We start from the raw sequence: 14,371 nt of genomic DNA, 5'->3' as shown, positions 1-14,371 counted from the left end.
CTCGTGAGGCCGAAGTCGAGCTCGTGAGGCCGAGTGGAGTTCGAGCTCATGAGGCCGAACAGAGGTCGAGCTCATGAGGCCGAGGATAGCCAAGCTCGGCCTTTGGCCGAGGCTATCGGGCCGATGGCCGAGGATAGCCAAGTTCGGCCTTTGGCCGAGGCTATCGGGCTGATGGCCGAGGATAGCCAAGCTCGGCCTTTGGCCGAGGCTATCGGGCCGATGGCCTAAAATAGCCAAGCTCGGCCTTTGGCGGAGGCTATCGGGCTGATGGCCGAGGATAGCCAAGCTCGGCCTTTGGCCGAGGCTATCGGGCCGCTGGCCGAGGATAGCCAAGCTCGGCCATTGGCCGAGGCTTTTGGGCCGAGGGCCGAGGATGGCCAGGCTCGGCCATTGGTTTGGGCTAGCCCCCTGGTTGGGTCAGGGTTTCGCCGTTCAAGACCTCGCACCAGTCACGCGGGTCGAAGAGATGCCTTGTCCTCGTCGGCCCTAGACGGGCCGACAACAAACCTAACGAGCGTACCCGAACTAAGTTTTCAAGCAAGAGTGGAAGAAGCCTTAACTTTCAAATTTATTCATTTTAGGGATTTTACCTTCTCTTGTTCACTAACAAATAAATGCACAACAAACAAGCAGGGTTATCCCCTTGGTAAGTAGTTGACTTATGTCTCCTCACTTACCTGGAATAGTTCGATAGAAAGCTCGACGATTTCCGGAGATGTCTTGCTTTTCACGTTCTCCGAGATACTTGCCACTTGTCGAAACGTCGAAAGAACTAGCATTCGAGGTTGGAAGTCCATTAATTATTTGATTCGAAATTACTTGAAGAAAATAGGGTTCGTTGTCGCGATTAGATTCGAGTCGGTTCGGAATTCGAGAATTTAATTTATTATTCTCTGGTTTTTTTGAAGTTAAACTTATTTAAGACCCGCGTATTTTCATATCGAAAATGATACGAAATAAAATTCAACAATATGCTTCTGAGTCTTACATAAATTAATTAATCCGAAATCAAAATAACCGAGAATTCCATAATGAATAATTAAATGAAATTCTTAAACGTTGTTAAATAAATAATCATAAGTTATTTGTTTAAATAAAGAAATACATTACATAATCAATACTAAGAGTATTTAAACGATATAAGCGATTAAAGACTCACGAGTTAATCGAGCTTTAACTTCAATAACTCTTTTCTCGAAACTCTGAATTCCGGCTTCGCTGCCTTTCATTTTGCCAGTTCCCGCTCGTACATCCAAATTTGTCATCAAATCGCGGAATCTGATAACGATTTAATTTCTTAATTCCAAATTCTTATCAATTTCCAAAATTCAAATCCCGACCTTGACTCAAACCCCGAACCTAATCGAATTCAATCAAACTTAAAACGAATCCATAGTAACCATAACGTTCTAAAACAATATTGACCACCGAAACAATTCCCGAGGATCAGATTCAATGTTACGAAACATAACGTCCAAAACACATCACACGGCCAAAGCAAGTACTCGGCCAAAACAAACTGCAATCCAATTTCCAGAATTTCACACACATCACAGCCTCAACAATTTTAAATCAGCATCCAGAATTCCTCAAGACATGAAACACATCAAAACCATACACGGCCAAGACAATTTAATATATGAAATTCATCCAAAAATTCTCATAACTCCAAACAGCCATTTCCAATTAATACTAAAGCACCAAACAAGCCATAACACATCTCGGAATCATCAAAACTACACACATAAATCAAAAGCCCCAAAAATCAAACCTTCAAACCCTAATAAAGAGATTTCGGCCAAAAATTCAATCCATCCAAGAAATTCGTGCTCAATTCTCAAATTCATGTCATAGTGTCATCAACAATCGAGCTCAAAGAACAACTAACATCAAACAATTTCTCGGAAAATCTCTCGGATTCAAAAACCCACAAAAAATTGGACATAAACGCTAGATTTCGAGCGTTACAGCCGGCCCATATGGAAGCCCATGGAAGGGCAAGGTGTGGGGCAGGGTGTGCGCGCACGGAGCAGGCTCGGCTGGGCGCGGGGCGCACATGTGTAAGTGGCCCGGTAAGGCGCGGTGAGCGCGTGGGCAGGAGGCTTGGCTAGGGCAAGGGGCGCGCGTAGGTAGGAGGCCCGAACGGATGCGGGGTGCGCTTGCTTGGGCAGCAGGCTCTGCGGGGGCGCTCTGGCGTGTGCGAGCAAGAGTCTCGGCAGGCGCTGGGCCGTGCGCGGGAAGGAGGCCCGACAAGTGTCGGAGCCGCGGGGTGCGCGCCGGCAGCAAACCCGGTAGGGCCACGCTGCGCGCGCGGGCCTGGGGCCCAGCAGAAGCGGGGCGCGCATAGGCAGGGAGCCTTGTCGAGGGCGCATGCCGCGTATGTGGGCCAGAGGCCCGGCAAGGGGCATGCTCGCCCGAGCAGGAGGCACGGTCAAGGGTGCAAGCACGCGTGGGCCAAAGGCCTGGCCGAGGGTGCGGTGTAGGGCGCAGGCATAGGCCGGATGCCCGTCAGGGTCCGCGCGTGGGCAGGAGGCTCGGCAGGCACTGGGTCGTGCGTGCGGGCCGGGGGCCCAGCTAGCGCGGGGCATACTTGGGCAGGTAGGCCGGTCGAGAGCGCAGGGGCGCGTGCAGGCTGGAGGCCCGGTAGGGTGTACATGCGTGAGCAGGAAGCCCGACCGAGGGAACAGGGCGCGTGTATGGGCCGGATGCCCGGCAGGGTGCGCGCACGCGGGAAGAGAGCCCGGCCGAGGGCTCAGGGCGCGCGAGGGTAGGAGGCCCGAGAGTGCCGGGCTACGTGCGACGGCCAGGGGCCCCAGCAGGCACGGGACGCGTGTGGGTAGGAGTCCTGGTCAAGGGCGTGCGAGCGCGCGGGCCGAAGGCCCGACCAAGGGAGCAAGGCGCACGCGCGGCCCGGATGCCTGGCAGGGTGCCCGCGCGGGCCGAAGGCCCGGTCGGGTAGCAAAATGCGTGCATGGGTCGGAGTCCTGGTAGGCGATCCGCCTGGCGAAGTCCGCCCTACGCCGTTTGTTTTTATTTTTCCAGTTTCCCGAAAACAACCGGTATCAGGCACGGTTGACATGCTTGAACCGGTTTCCTTGGTGGATTTGGTCGATCTCAGATTAATAGTACTCATATTATGTATTTTTTTATTATATTTTATTAGTGAAATCCATAATCTTTTAATATTGATCTTCTTGATATTTTTTGTACTTAGTTAGCGAAATTTGATATATTCTAGTTTGTAATAATTTTTGGTCTTAAAGGGATATGGCCGAGAGTGTTGTGTATTTCCAATATGATGAGGAATGGAGAAAGAAAGATGGAGAGTCATACAAATGGAGTTTAATGATTGAAGACCTGAAGAGTATGATACTAGATGACGTGAATAATGTTACATTCTCATGTTTTATTGAAAGAATACGTGAAAGGCTTCTTGTGAACACAACAAGCTTGAAGTTGCGTTATATATATTTGATCTCAAAACCTCCGAGACCTCATTATATTTTGGATGTTATTGACGTCAAGTGTTTTCTTTTAGACCGTTGTGATGGATCTCATTGTAAAAGTGTCTTGTATGTCGAGCTTATTGAAGAGAACGAATGTAATAAGGTTGAGGCAAATGAAATGCACGACAGGGGAATAGAAGAAGAAATTCGAGATGACTATTTTGATGCTCACATTGAGGTTCCAATATCTTCCGATGTTCTTTTTCCACCCATTAAAAAAAGTAATCTTCTTAGTGAGCCTAGTTTTGAGCACACATCTAATCGAGATTAAATGAGATCTGAAATATTTTCGGTTTCAAATACTATACATTTAGATATGGGTGTTGAAATAGATCGTTGTAAAATATTAGAAACCAATAATTGGTGTGCGGCATACAACTATGAAGATGGTCTAAATGTTTTTGTCGGAGAGGAATTAAAGAGCAAAGAAGATGTGATGAATTTGGTCATCAATGCCTCACTAAAAGCTTGCTTCGACTTCAAAATTATGAAGTCTACGAAGACTTTATTTGTGGTGACATGTGTTGTTTAGGATTGTGAATGGAAGTTGCGAGCAGCGGTTGACCTGAACTCTAGTAATTTCTCTATCCAAACATACAATAACCAAAATTCATGTTCTTCTAATGTTGTGGATAAGAGAAACCGACAAGCGACTGCAAGCTTAGTTGCCGACATGTTGAGAACAGAATACCGAGGCAAACTTGATACACCGGTTCCGAAGACAATCATGAATACAATAAAGAATCGTGGGATGACAATATCATACTCCATGAGTCGACTTTCATGATCTAATGTGTTTTAATAACATCCCAAAGTCATAGAAAATCAACATGATTTTTAATTTAAAGACAAGAGCAATAAATTAAAAAAAATCTAAGGTAACAATCATAACTTGTCAAAAAGAGTAACTTTTCGAAAACGATTTTCAAGCTCATAATTTTAATCACGTGTACATGCATATCTTTGACCATAGCTCTAATACCATTTGTTCGAATTGATCTAGGGTTAAGAAAAGATTTAACGTTTCGAGCAAGTGGCGGAAATTAAAAAATTTATTTTGAACAAGTAAAACGATTTTACTAACCTAGACAAAGAGCAAGCACATGTTTATATTTTAAAACTATTTAAAAGAAATACTCGTTTACTAACCTTTGTGAATCTTGAACGTTGAGAAGCCCTAGGAAGGTTGAAACGTTCGTCTCCCCACGTAGCTCGTCTTTTTTCATTCTTCGGGAACTAGAGTAACCACGAAAGTTTCAATCACATAAATCACTCGAGATTAGAAGGAATTAGTGTGTCGGCACTTTTAAACACGACGACTCAAGACTAATTCTTGGAGTCGAAGAGCTAAAACACTAGGTCAAATGTGGACCTAGGTGCCAAAACAAAAACGAAAAGAGAGTTCTAGAGAGAGAAAGAGGGGTTGCCACAATATCTAAAGAGAGAGGCTCTCAATCTATAACTTATGTGGGATGAGAAAACAATGAGAATGAGGCCTTTATTTATAGGAGAGGGATTACCTTCATAAAGGTAGTTTCTTCTTCTATAGAATATCACATATTCATAAGCAAATATGTCCTATCCTTCTCTTAGTTGGACGTCCAAGGCAAGCTTCTAGAAGCCGTTGAAATTTGTTTGCTCTTTTTCTTTTGGCAAGTATCTTCATACATCAATTCACAAAATAATCTTCCTTTTTCTCCTTTGGTTGGACGGCCACTTTGCTTCTAGAAGGGGCTTCTAGATTTTCTTCATTTGTTCATGACAACATAAGAAAGGCCCATTAGGAATTTTCATATAAAATTCCATGAAATGAAATTAATCCTCAAGGCCCAAAATCATATTATGGCCGAGTGTTTATATGTCATCATATGACAATGTCAAAAAATTTATTGACATTCATTTCATCCTATGTCCAAAAAGACAAAATTACCTTTTAGACAAGTCTCGTTTTTGTTTTGACTTCGCTTCTAGTTTGACTATTACTACTCGATATGATTTCTGACAGTGACCTCATGGAACCATATGAACAAAGCTTGAGCTAACATCCTTGGACTCAAAAGTTCATGGTTTGCTTAAAACAATGTATTCACATTCCAAGGAACAAAGCATGAGGTGATATACATTGCTTTTCTGCAATCTTGTACATGATTCCATATGTATGAGATCTTCACAAAGTTACTCATGACATCTTCATAACTTAGTACTTCACCAATAAGTCCTATTCAGAATCAGATAGTGAATCCGAACTCTGACTTTCTCAAATGAGAATACGTAAGCTATGAAATGACATGTCTCATTTCAAGATTGAGATAAGCGTGATGCAATTCATACGTTGTGACTTCGAGACATAAGAGGTCAAATGGTTTGTTTTTATTCTGTCTCTAGAAGTGCACTGGTCAATTCAGTACCTTCAAAAGATACCCAAAAGAACTATAGAGTCTCAAACTCTCAATGTCCCATAACCAGACATCATTTGGTCTCCTGACAATCGTACTAAGATCAATAGTCCTTTGATGGTTAGATTGTGAATATGCGGTTTTAAGCAAACCATGAAGAGTGTTTTCATGCAAATCTACATTTGTCTCTTCATATGTTGTTAGGTTTGTTTATGGACTAAAGACTAAGGTTTTATGAGAAAGCTTCAGACAATGAAGAATGAATGAACGTTTCAACTTTTATTAATAAATAAGCAGTTACAAGTAAGAGTCTTCGTGAGACTTTATTACATCAAATGTACATAAGTAAAGACTACAACTCTTCTTGTGGACACCATTGAAAACAATCTTCATAACTTAGTAGTTCACCAATAGGTTATGTTCAGAATCACATAGTCTATCCGAACTCTGACTTTCTCAAATGAGAATACGTAAGCTATGAAATGACATGTCTCATTTCAAGATTGAGATAAGCATGATACAGTTCATACGTAGTGACTTGGAGACATAAGAGGTTAAATGGTTTGTTCTTATTCTGTCTCTAGAAGTCCACTAGTCAATTCAGTACCTTCAGAAGATACCTAGAAGAAATATAGAGTCTCCAACTCTCAATGTCGCATAACCAGACATCATAGATTCTCCTAACAATCGTACTGAGATCAATAGTCCTTTGATCCTTAGATTGCGAATATATTGTTTTAAGCAAAACATAAAGAGTTTGATCATGCAAATGTACATTTTTCTCTTCTTATGTTGTTAGGTTTGTTTAAGGACTAAAGACTATAAATTATCATAAAGATTCAAACAGACAAGGAAGAATGAATTAATGTTTCAACTTTTATTAGTGATTCATCAGTTACAAGCAAGAGTCTTCGTGAGACTTTATTACATCAAATGTACATAAGTAAAGACTACTGCTCTTTTTATGGGCACCATTGACAACATGACTATGCTTCTTATGAGCAGCCTACGTACCCGCCTTGCGGGATCAAGTTAGAATATAGTTCAAGGTGTATGTAACGCTGTATGAGGCGCAGAACCAGGAGGGTGCTCTTGACAGAGGTGACGGAGCATGGAGGATTCCTCGGCGACGTCTCAGAACTCTAGGGTCGAGTGACCCGAGAGAGAATGTGTGTTTTCTCTCTTTTGGAGACGTAGGAGATTCGCAGTGGAGAATTTCGGGCGCATTGGACGTGTAGGTGATTTTCAGTAGAAAATCGTGGACGCCTCTTGCGTGTTGGACGCGTAGGGGATTTTCAGTAGAAAATCATAGGAGTGGCTTGCGCTCTAGATCAAGGGCTCAATTAGAAGAAAATAGTGCTTAGAAAGTCTCCGACAGTGTTTCAGCGAGTAATCTTGGAGAAGAATGAATGTCTCTCTCCACCACAATGAGAGGGGGTAATTATAGTGAATGAGGAGGCCTAGGAGGCCCCATGAACGCACCTCACAGAGCGGGGCACGGGTTCTGGCCGCACACGGCTGATTTGGGGTGTCCGTGCGGCTTCAAGGAGCGCAGCGCGGGCACGCCTCAGCGCGGCATGCTGCCCGACTGACGTGCGCTCTCTGTAAGGGAACCGCCAAGCGCATGCTCCATTTGAGGAGAGCACGATGGCAACTCCATGCTCCATGTGGGAGCATGGTTTTGGACTTCTTGGGCCGTTTGTATGGGCCTTAGCCGTTGTGGGCCTTAGCGATCTTCGGCGAACCGGCCCGTTGGGTTTTCGGAGTTCAAGATTTTGCGCAAGTCACACGAAATGGAAGAGACTCTACTCGATGAATTAGGGTCGAAACGAGGACTCGTCAGTCGACTCGTGGGCGCAAAATTTGACTCGAGGAGTAAACTAAACTTGAGGAGAAAGAATCGAGTCGAGGAGCAAATTCGACTCGAGGAGAAAGACTCGACTCGAGCAGCTGTAAGTTTTGACTCGAGGAATTTTCAGTCGACTCGTGGAAGAAGGTTTCAACTCTTTAGGACCTCCGGCCTGACCATCGGCCTCTTGAGCGACGTGTCATCTCGATGTTCCAGGTTTTCCTAAAACGACCGAAAAAATTAGCCCATCAAGTTTGTCGCTCGGGAGGTCCCGGGTGATGAACCTTAGTTGTTTCAGTTGGGTGTTTGAGGAAAATTTATTTCCAAGAGTTTTGCCGTCGCGAAATTTTTTTTTTTTGGGCGCACCACGCATCAGGATGGTGCCGCGTGTCGGGCGCACGACGTGCATACGACCTTCGCGCACACGTGGCATGGATTACCCGCATGTCACTTGCGGCCCAAAGTGGAATTTTTCCTCTTTTCCTTGCTTCCTCTTCCCTTCCTCATTGGAGTAAAATTATGATTCTGACTTCAGGAATCCAACGTTTCGACTCCCCCCCACTTGTGTGCCTATAAATAAGAGCCCAGCTCTACATTTCTTTCACACATACTTTTTCTTCACTTTTTATTTCTCTCTATCTCTCTCTCTCTCTCTCTCTCTCTCTCTCTCTCTCTCTCTACACTAGTGTATAATGGAAATTCCATTCCCCTTCTCAACCGAGGACCCCGAGGAGGATTTTTCGCATGAAGGGAGCGATGTTTTTTTCGAGATTAGGGAGATTCTCGTGCACGTGAGGGGGGATTCAAGTGGAGTTGAGCAGTGGCTTGAAGTGGTCGAGAAGGGTGTGACTGCGCCCGTCACTCAGTCTATGGAGCAGAAGGAGGTGCGTGCGCCGACTTGGCGTGGCGCAGAAAGAGGAGGCAGTCGGTGGGAGCTGGTGGGAGCTGCGCCCCTCCTTGTGATCAACTTGGTTGATGGGGGGAGCGTGACGCGCCAAAATCTGGCGTGATGTGCAGCGTGTCTGGCTTGGATGCTCCGGGTGTGCCGGAGGAAGGCTTTAATGCCACTTTGCTGCTTCTGCCAGAGTTGGTTCTCGACGAGATCGACTGTGTGGATGTCTTTGGGCCAAAAGCTGACAATCCTGGCGGTGAGTCGGAGTCTTTCCTGGGGGGCGGGAGTTCCGCCGTGGAGCGCCCGGGGAAGGTGATGGCGGCTGCCTCAGCCATTTTGAGGAGTGAACGCACTCCTACGGAGCCAAAGTGCGCCAGGTCTGAGGTCTCGGTCGCGGAGTCAAAAGTATAAACGAAGTCTTTGGAGAGGACAGAGTGGTATCCCGTGGAAGGCTTTGCTGCTCCGGAGGGCTTCGACTGCTCGGGGGTCGATGCTTAGAGCTCGATCACCTACCGAGCATATGTTGATCTCAGGGCGGTGTGCGCAATTCCAACATCCATGGAGCTTCTCCGTGCTTTGCCGGATGATCGCCTGTTCTTCCCGCCGCGCGGGTTTGCCGTAGTGACTGTGGCCAGTCAACAGTGCGGTATGCGGTTGCCTTTTCAGCCCATTGTCCAGCAGCTCCTCTCGCGATTGGCATTGCATGCTTGTTAGATGAACTCGGCGCTTTACCGTTTGGTGGCTATGTGCCACATGGAGTGGCATTGCCAAACCGCGCGTGTAATGTTCGTGGGTGACTTCCACAACCTGGTCGCTGTTTTCCCAGCATCGAGGCAACTGGCTTAAACATGGCCCATGACCGCCATATTATCAAGCTGATCATGGACACCGAGACGCCCAGCAGAAGGGCGTGGTTGTAGGTCTCGGTTGAGGCCTTTGGAGCGGCACCGCTCCGGCTTGGTCGTCTAGCTGAATTTTATGCCGATGTAGGGAATAATAGTTTTGAGTTCGTGAAGGAAATCTGAGGCATGTTGGAAGCTCGGAAAGCTGGCGAGCAATTCCAGTCACCCGGGTTGATGGCGTCGACTGGGTGGTTTCCACATTTCCCTCCTGGTCACGAGGACGTTCAACAAGCGGAGGAAGTCCCTTGCCCGGCATCGTCCAACTTGAGCGCCGGTCTTCTAGGTACTTTCGCCTTTTATCTTGTAGCTTTAGTCTTTTTTAGTTAGAGTCTTGATATTTGTTGTGTTTGTAGCTTCCTCGTCTAGCGTGAGGGCCCGTGCGCGATTAGCGGGATCTTTGTTATCGGCCCGACGAGGTCCGACGACGCGATCGACGTTTCAGGCGGCCGGACGAGCTCACCCGGCCGATGGGTGGCTCAATTCACTCGGCCATTGGCCGGCCCAAGCAATTCACTCGGCCAATGGCCGAGTGAATCTCAACCGGCCCATCATGTTCACTCGGCCAATGGCCGAGTGAATCTCAGCCGGCCCATCGAGATTCACTCGGCCAATGGTCGAGTGAGCCCTCAGTCGGCCCACTAGGTTCACTCGGCCAATCGCCGAGTGAATCCCCTGCCGGCCCAATAAATTCACTCGGCCAAGGGCCGAGTGAAACCACCTGCCAGCCGAACAGTTCACTCGGCCATCGGCCGAGTGAATCCTCTCTCGGCCCAAGCCTTTCACTCGGCCAATGGCCGAGTGAACCTCACCCGGCGTCCAGCAGCTCACTCTGCCAATGGCCGAGTGAACCTCACCCGACGTCCAGCACTTCACTCGGCCATCGGCCGACCGAGTCTCACCCGGCCGATGGCCGACTCAACCTCACTCGGCCAAGGGACCTTCAAAATGTCCCTTGATCGCCTATAAATACGAGGCTGGACCTCTCGAAACAAGTAATCCAAATTTGAGTACTGAAATGATGTCGAACTCGTACCTCACTCGTTTCTCTCAAGTCTCGGCCTCTAAACACCTAACCCTCTACATTCTACCTCAACCCTACTAATGTTGAGCGTCGGAGAGGTAAACAGAGGCAACCCCTCTGTTTCCCCTTTGTAGTTCACGTACTCTCTATTGCTTTTCAGGTATCGAGACAAGGTGAGCTTCATCTACAGGTAAGGGACGACTTGGGATAGCAAGTCCGACACGCTCGAGCCGAAGTGAGACCACTTGGTCCGGCCTTGGGTCTAACCACTTTGAGCTCCTAAATAGTTGTCCGAAAACGAGCGACAACATTTTGGCGCTAGAAGGAGGGGACTTCCCGACCTTAGCACGCTCTCGCTTCCATTCCTCACTTTCACTACACCTACGACTCTCGAAAGATGAGTCACATTCCCACTACCTCCGTTGGTACTCGAGCGACGAGCTCGAGGTACGATCTCCGAAACCTGGCGCACCGTCTTGAAGGGCAACCTCGTGATAACGAGAGCCAGCCCCAAGACCCGGTGGGTGACCCCGAGGCCGCGCTCCGAGAGGACACGGCTCGACGGCTCGCGGAGCTCCTAGATCGTCCCGGCGTCGACGACACGCTCATCGCCAACCTCCTCGGCTACGATGTCGAGGATAGGTCCGCCCGAGACGACTACGACCCCGACTATGTCGGGGAGTCGAGAACCGATGAGGCCACTCCTAGCCTCGCCCCGTCACGGTCCGAGAGGACGAACGGCGACTTGGCCGGACCGTCGCACCCGGCGCGGCAACAGGCGCGGTCACACTCCCGTGGACTCGCCCCCTCGGTTTCAAGAGGCGGCCGTACACGGCCCCTCGCCGGGGAGAGAGCGACCTTGGGGGACGATGGGGCTGATAGCCGGAGCGCCAGCCGGACAGTCCGGCAAAGAGCGGCCTCGCCCCGCCAAGCACCGAGCGTGGACCTTAGAGAACGCCTAAGGGCGCAGAGAAACTCCCGAGGGGAGGATCTCCGCCAAAGGCTCAACTCTCGGAGGGACGCACTCCCCGCCACGACTCTCGGCCGACCTCAGGCCAACGCCGGGGACCAAGCGTCAAACGAGCGCCAACAGGCGACTCCCGCGGTCTCGGCGGTCAGCCCAACTAACGGGCTTGACATGGTCACGATGATTCAAAGCCTCCAAAACCAAATCATCGAGATGAGGGAATCGGGGAGGCAAAGGCCGTATGGAGGGATTGAGGAGTCATACTCTCCCTTCGCCGCTCAGATCCTCGCGCAACCTTGCGTGGGGAACTTCAAACTGCCGTCCATCCCTCCCTATGATGGACGGATGGACCCGAAATTCCACATCCAACACTACGAGACGTGGATGATGATGCAGGGACAGTCAGACGCCACCCTGTGTCAAGACTTCAGCCTGACGCTCACTGGGTCGGGATTTGAATAGTTCCGGAGTCTGAGACCAGGGAGCATCTCGTCCTTCCGGGCCTTGTGAGAGGCCTTCCTTGCTTGTTTCGCCACTCTCGTGGCGCAAAAGAAGTCGAAGACCAACCACGTGTCTATCCGACAGGGGAGAGACGAAACCTTAAGACAATACCTCGCTCGCTTCACCGAGGAGTCTCATAAGGTCGAAGGGTTCGACGACAAGGACGCCATCACGGCGATCACCGAGGGAGCTCGCACGAGCGACTTCCTCAAATCTATTGTTGGAAAGGTCCCGCGGGACATGGCGGAGATAATGTCGAGAGCTCGCACCTACATGGGGATCGAGGACTACCTCGACGGCCGAGACGGCCGGAAGTCGGGGGGACAAGGCGGTCATCGCCGCGACGATCAAGACGGAGATCGTCCCGACCCTCGAAAGAGGAGGAATAAGGGAAACCAGGCCCCTAACGGTCGTTCCCTCCCCGGGCTGAGACCATCACATGTCGATAGCTTCCGACATTCACCCCCCTGAACACTCCGCAAGAGCGGATCCTAGCTTTGCACCGCGATAAGCTAGGTAGCCCCGCTCCTCTCACCAAGGATCCCGCGAAGCGGGATCGAAGCAAGTTCTGCGAATACCACCAAGATCACGGCATCTGACGTTCGAATGTTACCAACTCAAGCGTCAGATCAAAGCCCTGATTCAAGACGGGAAATTGAAAGAGTACGTCCTTAGAACGATCGGGACGGCCACGGCGCACAGAGAGCGCCCACGGCAAGAGAGGAAAGGTCCGGCGACGGTGACTGTCACAGACCGAGCAACAATCGAAGAACTGGAGAGCTCACAACTGCATGTCGTGGGCTGAATCATGGGTGGCCCGGAGTTTGGAGACTCAAGCACGCAAAGGAAGAATTACGTGCGGGAAGTTTCCCAAGGGAAAATAGCGAACTACATCAACCATACATACGAGGCTCCTCCTCCGGCCCCATTCGAGTCCATGTTCTTCACCGGCCAAGAGGCGGTGCGAGTTCTCCACCCGCGCAACGACGCGATAGTCGTCTCGGCCCCGGTCGCCAACAACCTCGTCCGGAGAATCCTAATCGACAATGGAAGCTCCGCGGATATAATCTTCAAGTTGGCATTGGATAGGATGAAGCTATCCGGGATGAGACCGACCCCGATCTCGACCCCACTCTTTGGCTTCTCCGGGGAGAGGGTCATGACGGAGAGCACCATCGACCTCCCGGTTACCTTCGGGACACCGGGGGGAATCGAGGTCACCCACATTGTGTCGTTCCTGGTCGTGGATCAGCCCTCAACGTACAATATCATCATCAGCCGCCCGACCCTCAATCGGTTGAAGGCCATTACGTCCACCTACCACTTAATGATGAAGTTCCCGATTGATAAGGGGATTGCCGTAATGTTAGGAGACCAATCAATGGCAAGAATGTGCTACATCCAAGGCGTGGACGGGAAAGGAAAAGGAAAGATGGTGAGCACCATCTTCCAACTCGGAGACAAGCTCCCATGCAAGATAGAGGAAGGAGGCACCTTCGAAGAACTGGATCAGAGGGTCGATGTCGAGTGTCGGAAGGTGGAGACACCGGACGACCTCGTTCCCGTCGTGTTGGACGACGCCAAGCCTGACCAAGTAGTCAAGGTAGGCGCCCAACTCCCGTCCGAAATACGAACCCAGCTCACCGCCTTCCTCCGCGAGTTCAAAGACGTCTTCGCGTGGACACACGCCGACATGCCGGGGATCGACCCTGAGATAATGGTCCACTGTCTCAACGACGACAAGAGAGTGGCCGAGCGCGTTCAACCGCGACGGGCATTCAGCGGGGAGAGGTACCAAGCCATTGGTGAAGAATTTGACAAACTTCTCGCCGCCAACTTCATCAAGGAGGCGGAACACCCCAAGTGGGTGTCCAATGTGGTGATGGTCAAGAAGCCGAACGGGAAGTGGCAGATTTGTATCGATTACAAAGATCTCAACAAGGCCTGTCCGAAAGACAGCTTCCCTCTCCCGAGGATCGAGCAACTTGTGACGCAACGGCGGGCCACGAGTTGCTGAGCTTCATGGACGCCTACTCAGGCTACAATCAGATCCGCATGCAGATCAAGACCACCTTTGTTACGAACCGCGGGCTCTACTGCTACAAGGTCATGCCTTTCGGCCTCAAAAACGCGGGAGCAACATATCAAAGGTTGGTGAACCGAATGTTCGCCAATCAAATTGGGAAAACTATGGAGGTCTACGTGGACGATATGCTCGTCAAAAGCCTCAAGGCTCACGACCACGTTCAAGACCTTAGGGAGATGTTTACGATTCTGCGGCGTTACAAGATGAAGCTCAACCCCAACAAATGCGCTTTTGGGGTTGAGTCTGGAAAA

General features: G+C 49.4%; 1 long non-coding RNA gene across 1 annotated transcript in view; it reads right to left on the bottom strand.

Annotated features, from left to right (window-relative positions):
* Positions 1–1,159: 1,159 nt before the first annotated feature.
* The window catches only part of LOC149407903 (uncharacterized), a 32,243-nt gene continuing 19,031 nt past the window's right edge, over positions 1,160–14,371 (bottom strand). Inside the window, exons 3-4 of the long non-coding RNA XR_016301579.1 lie at positions 4,656–4,742; positions 1,160–1,278 (exon numbers count right to left, since the gene is read on the bottom strand). This is a non-coding gene — a long non-coding RNA (uncharacterized LOC149407903). The remainder of the gene's footprint in view (positions 1,279–4,655; positions 4,743–14,371) is intronic.

Source organism: Urtica dioica, chromosome 1, assembly GCF_054948205.1.
Source record: "Urtica dioica subsp. dioica isolate 48M chromosome 1, U.dioica_male_clone48M_v1_H2, whole genome shotgun sequence".
NCBI lineage: Eukaryota > Viridiplantae > Streptophyta > Magnoliopsida > Rosales > Urticaceae > Urtica > Urtica dioica.
This window is presented reverse-complemented; position numbering and strand designations above follow the sequence as displayed.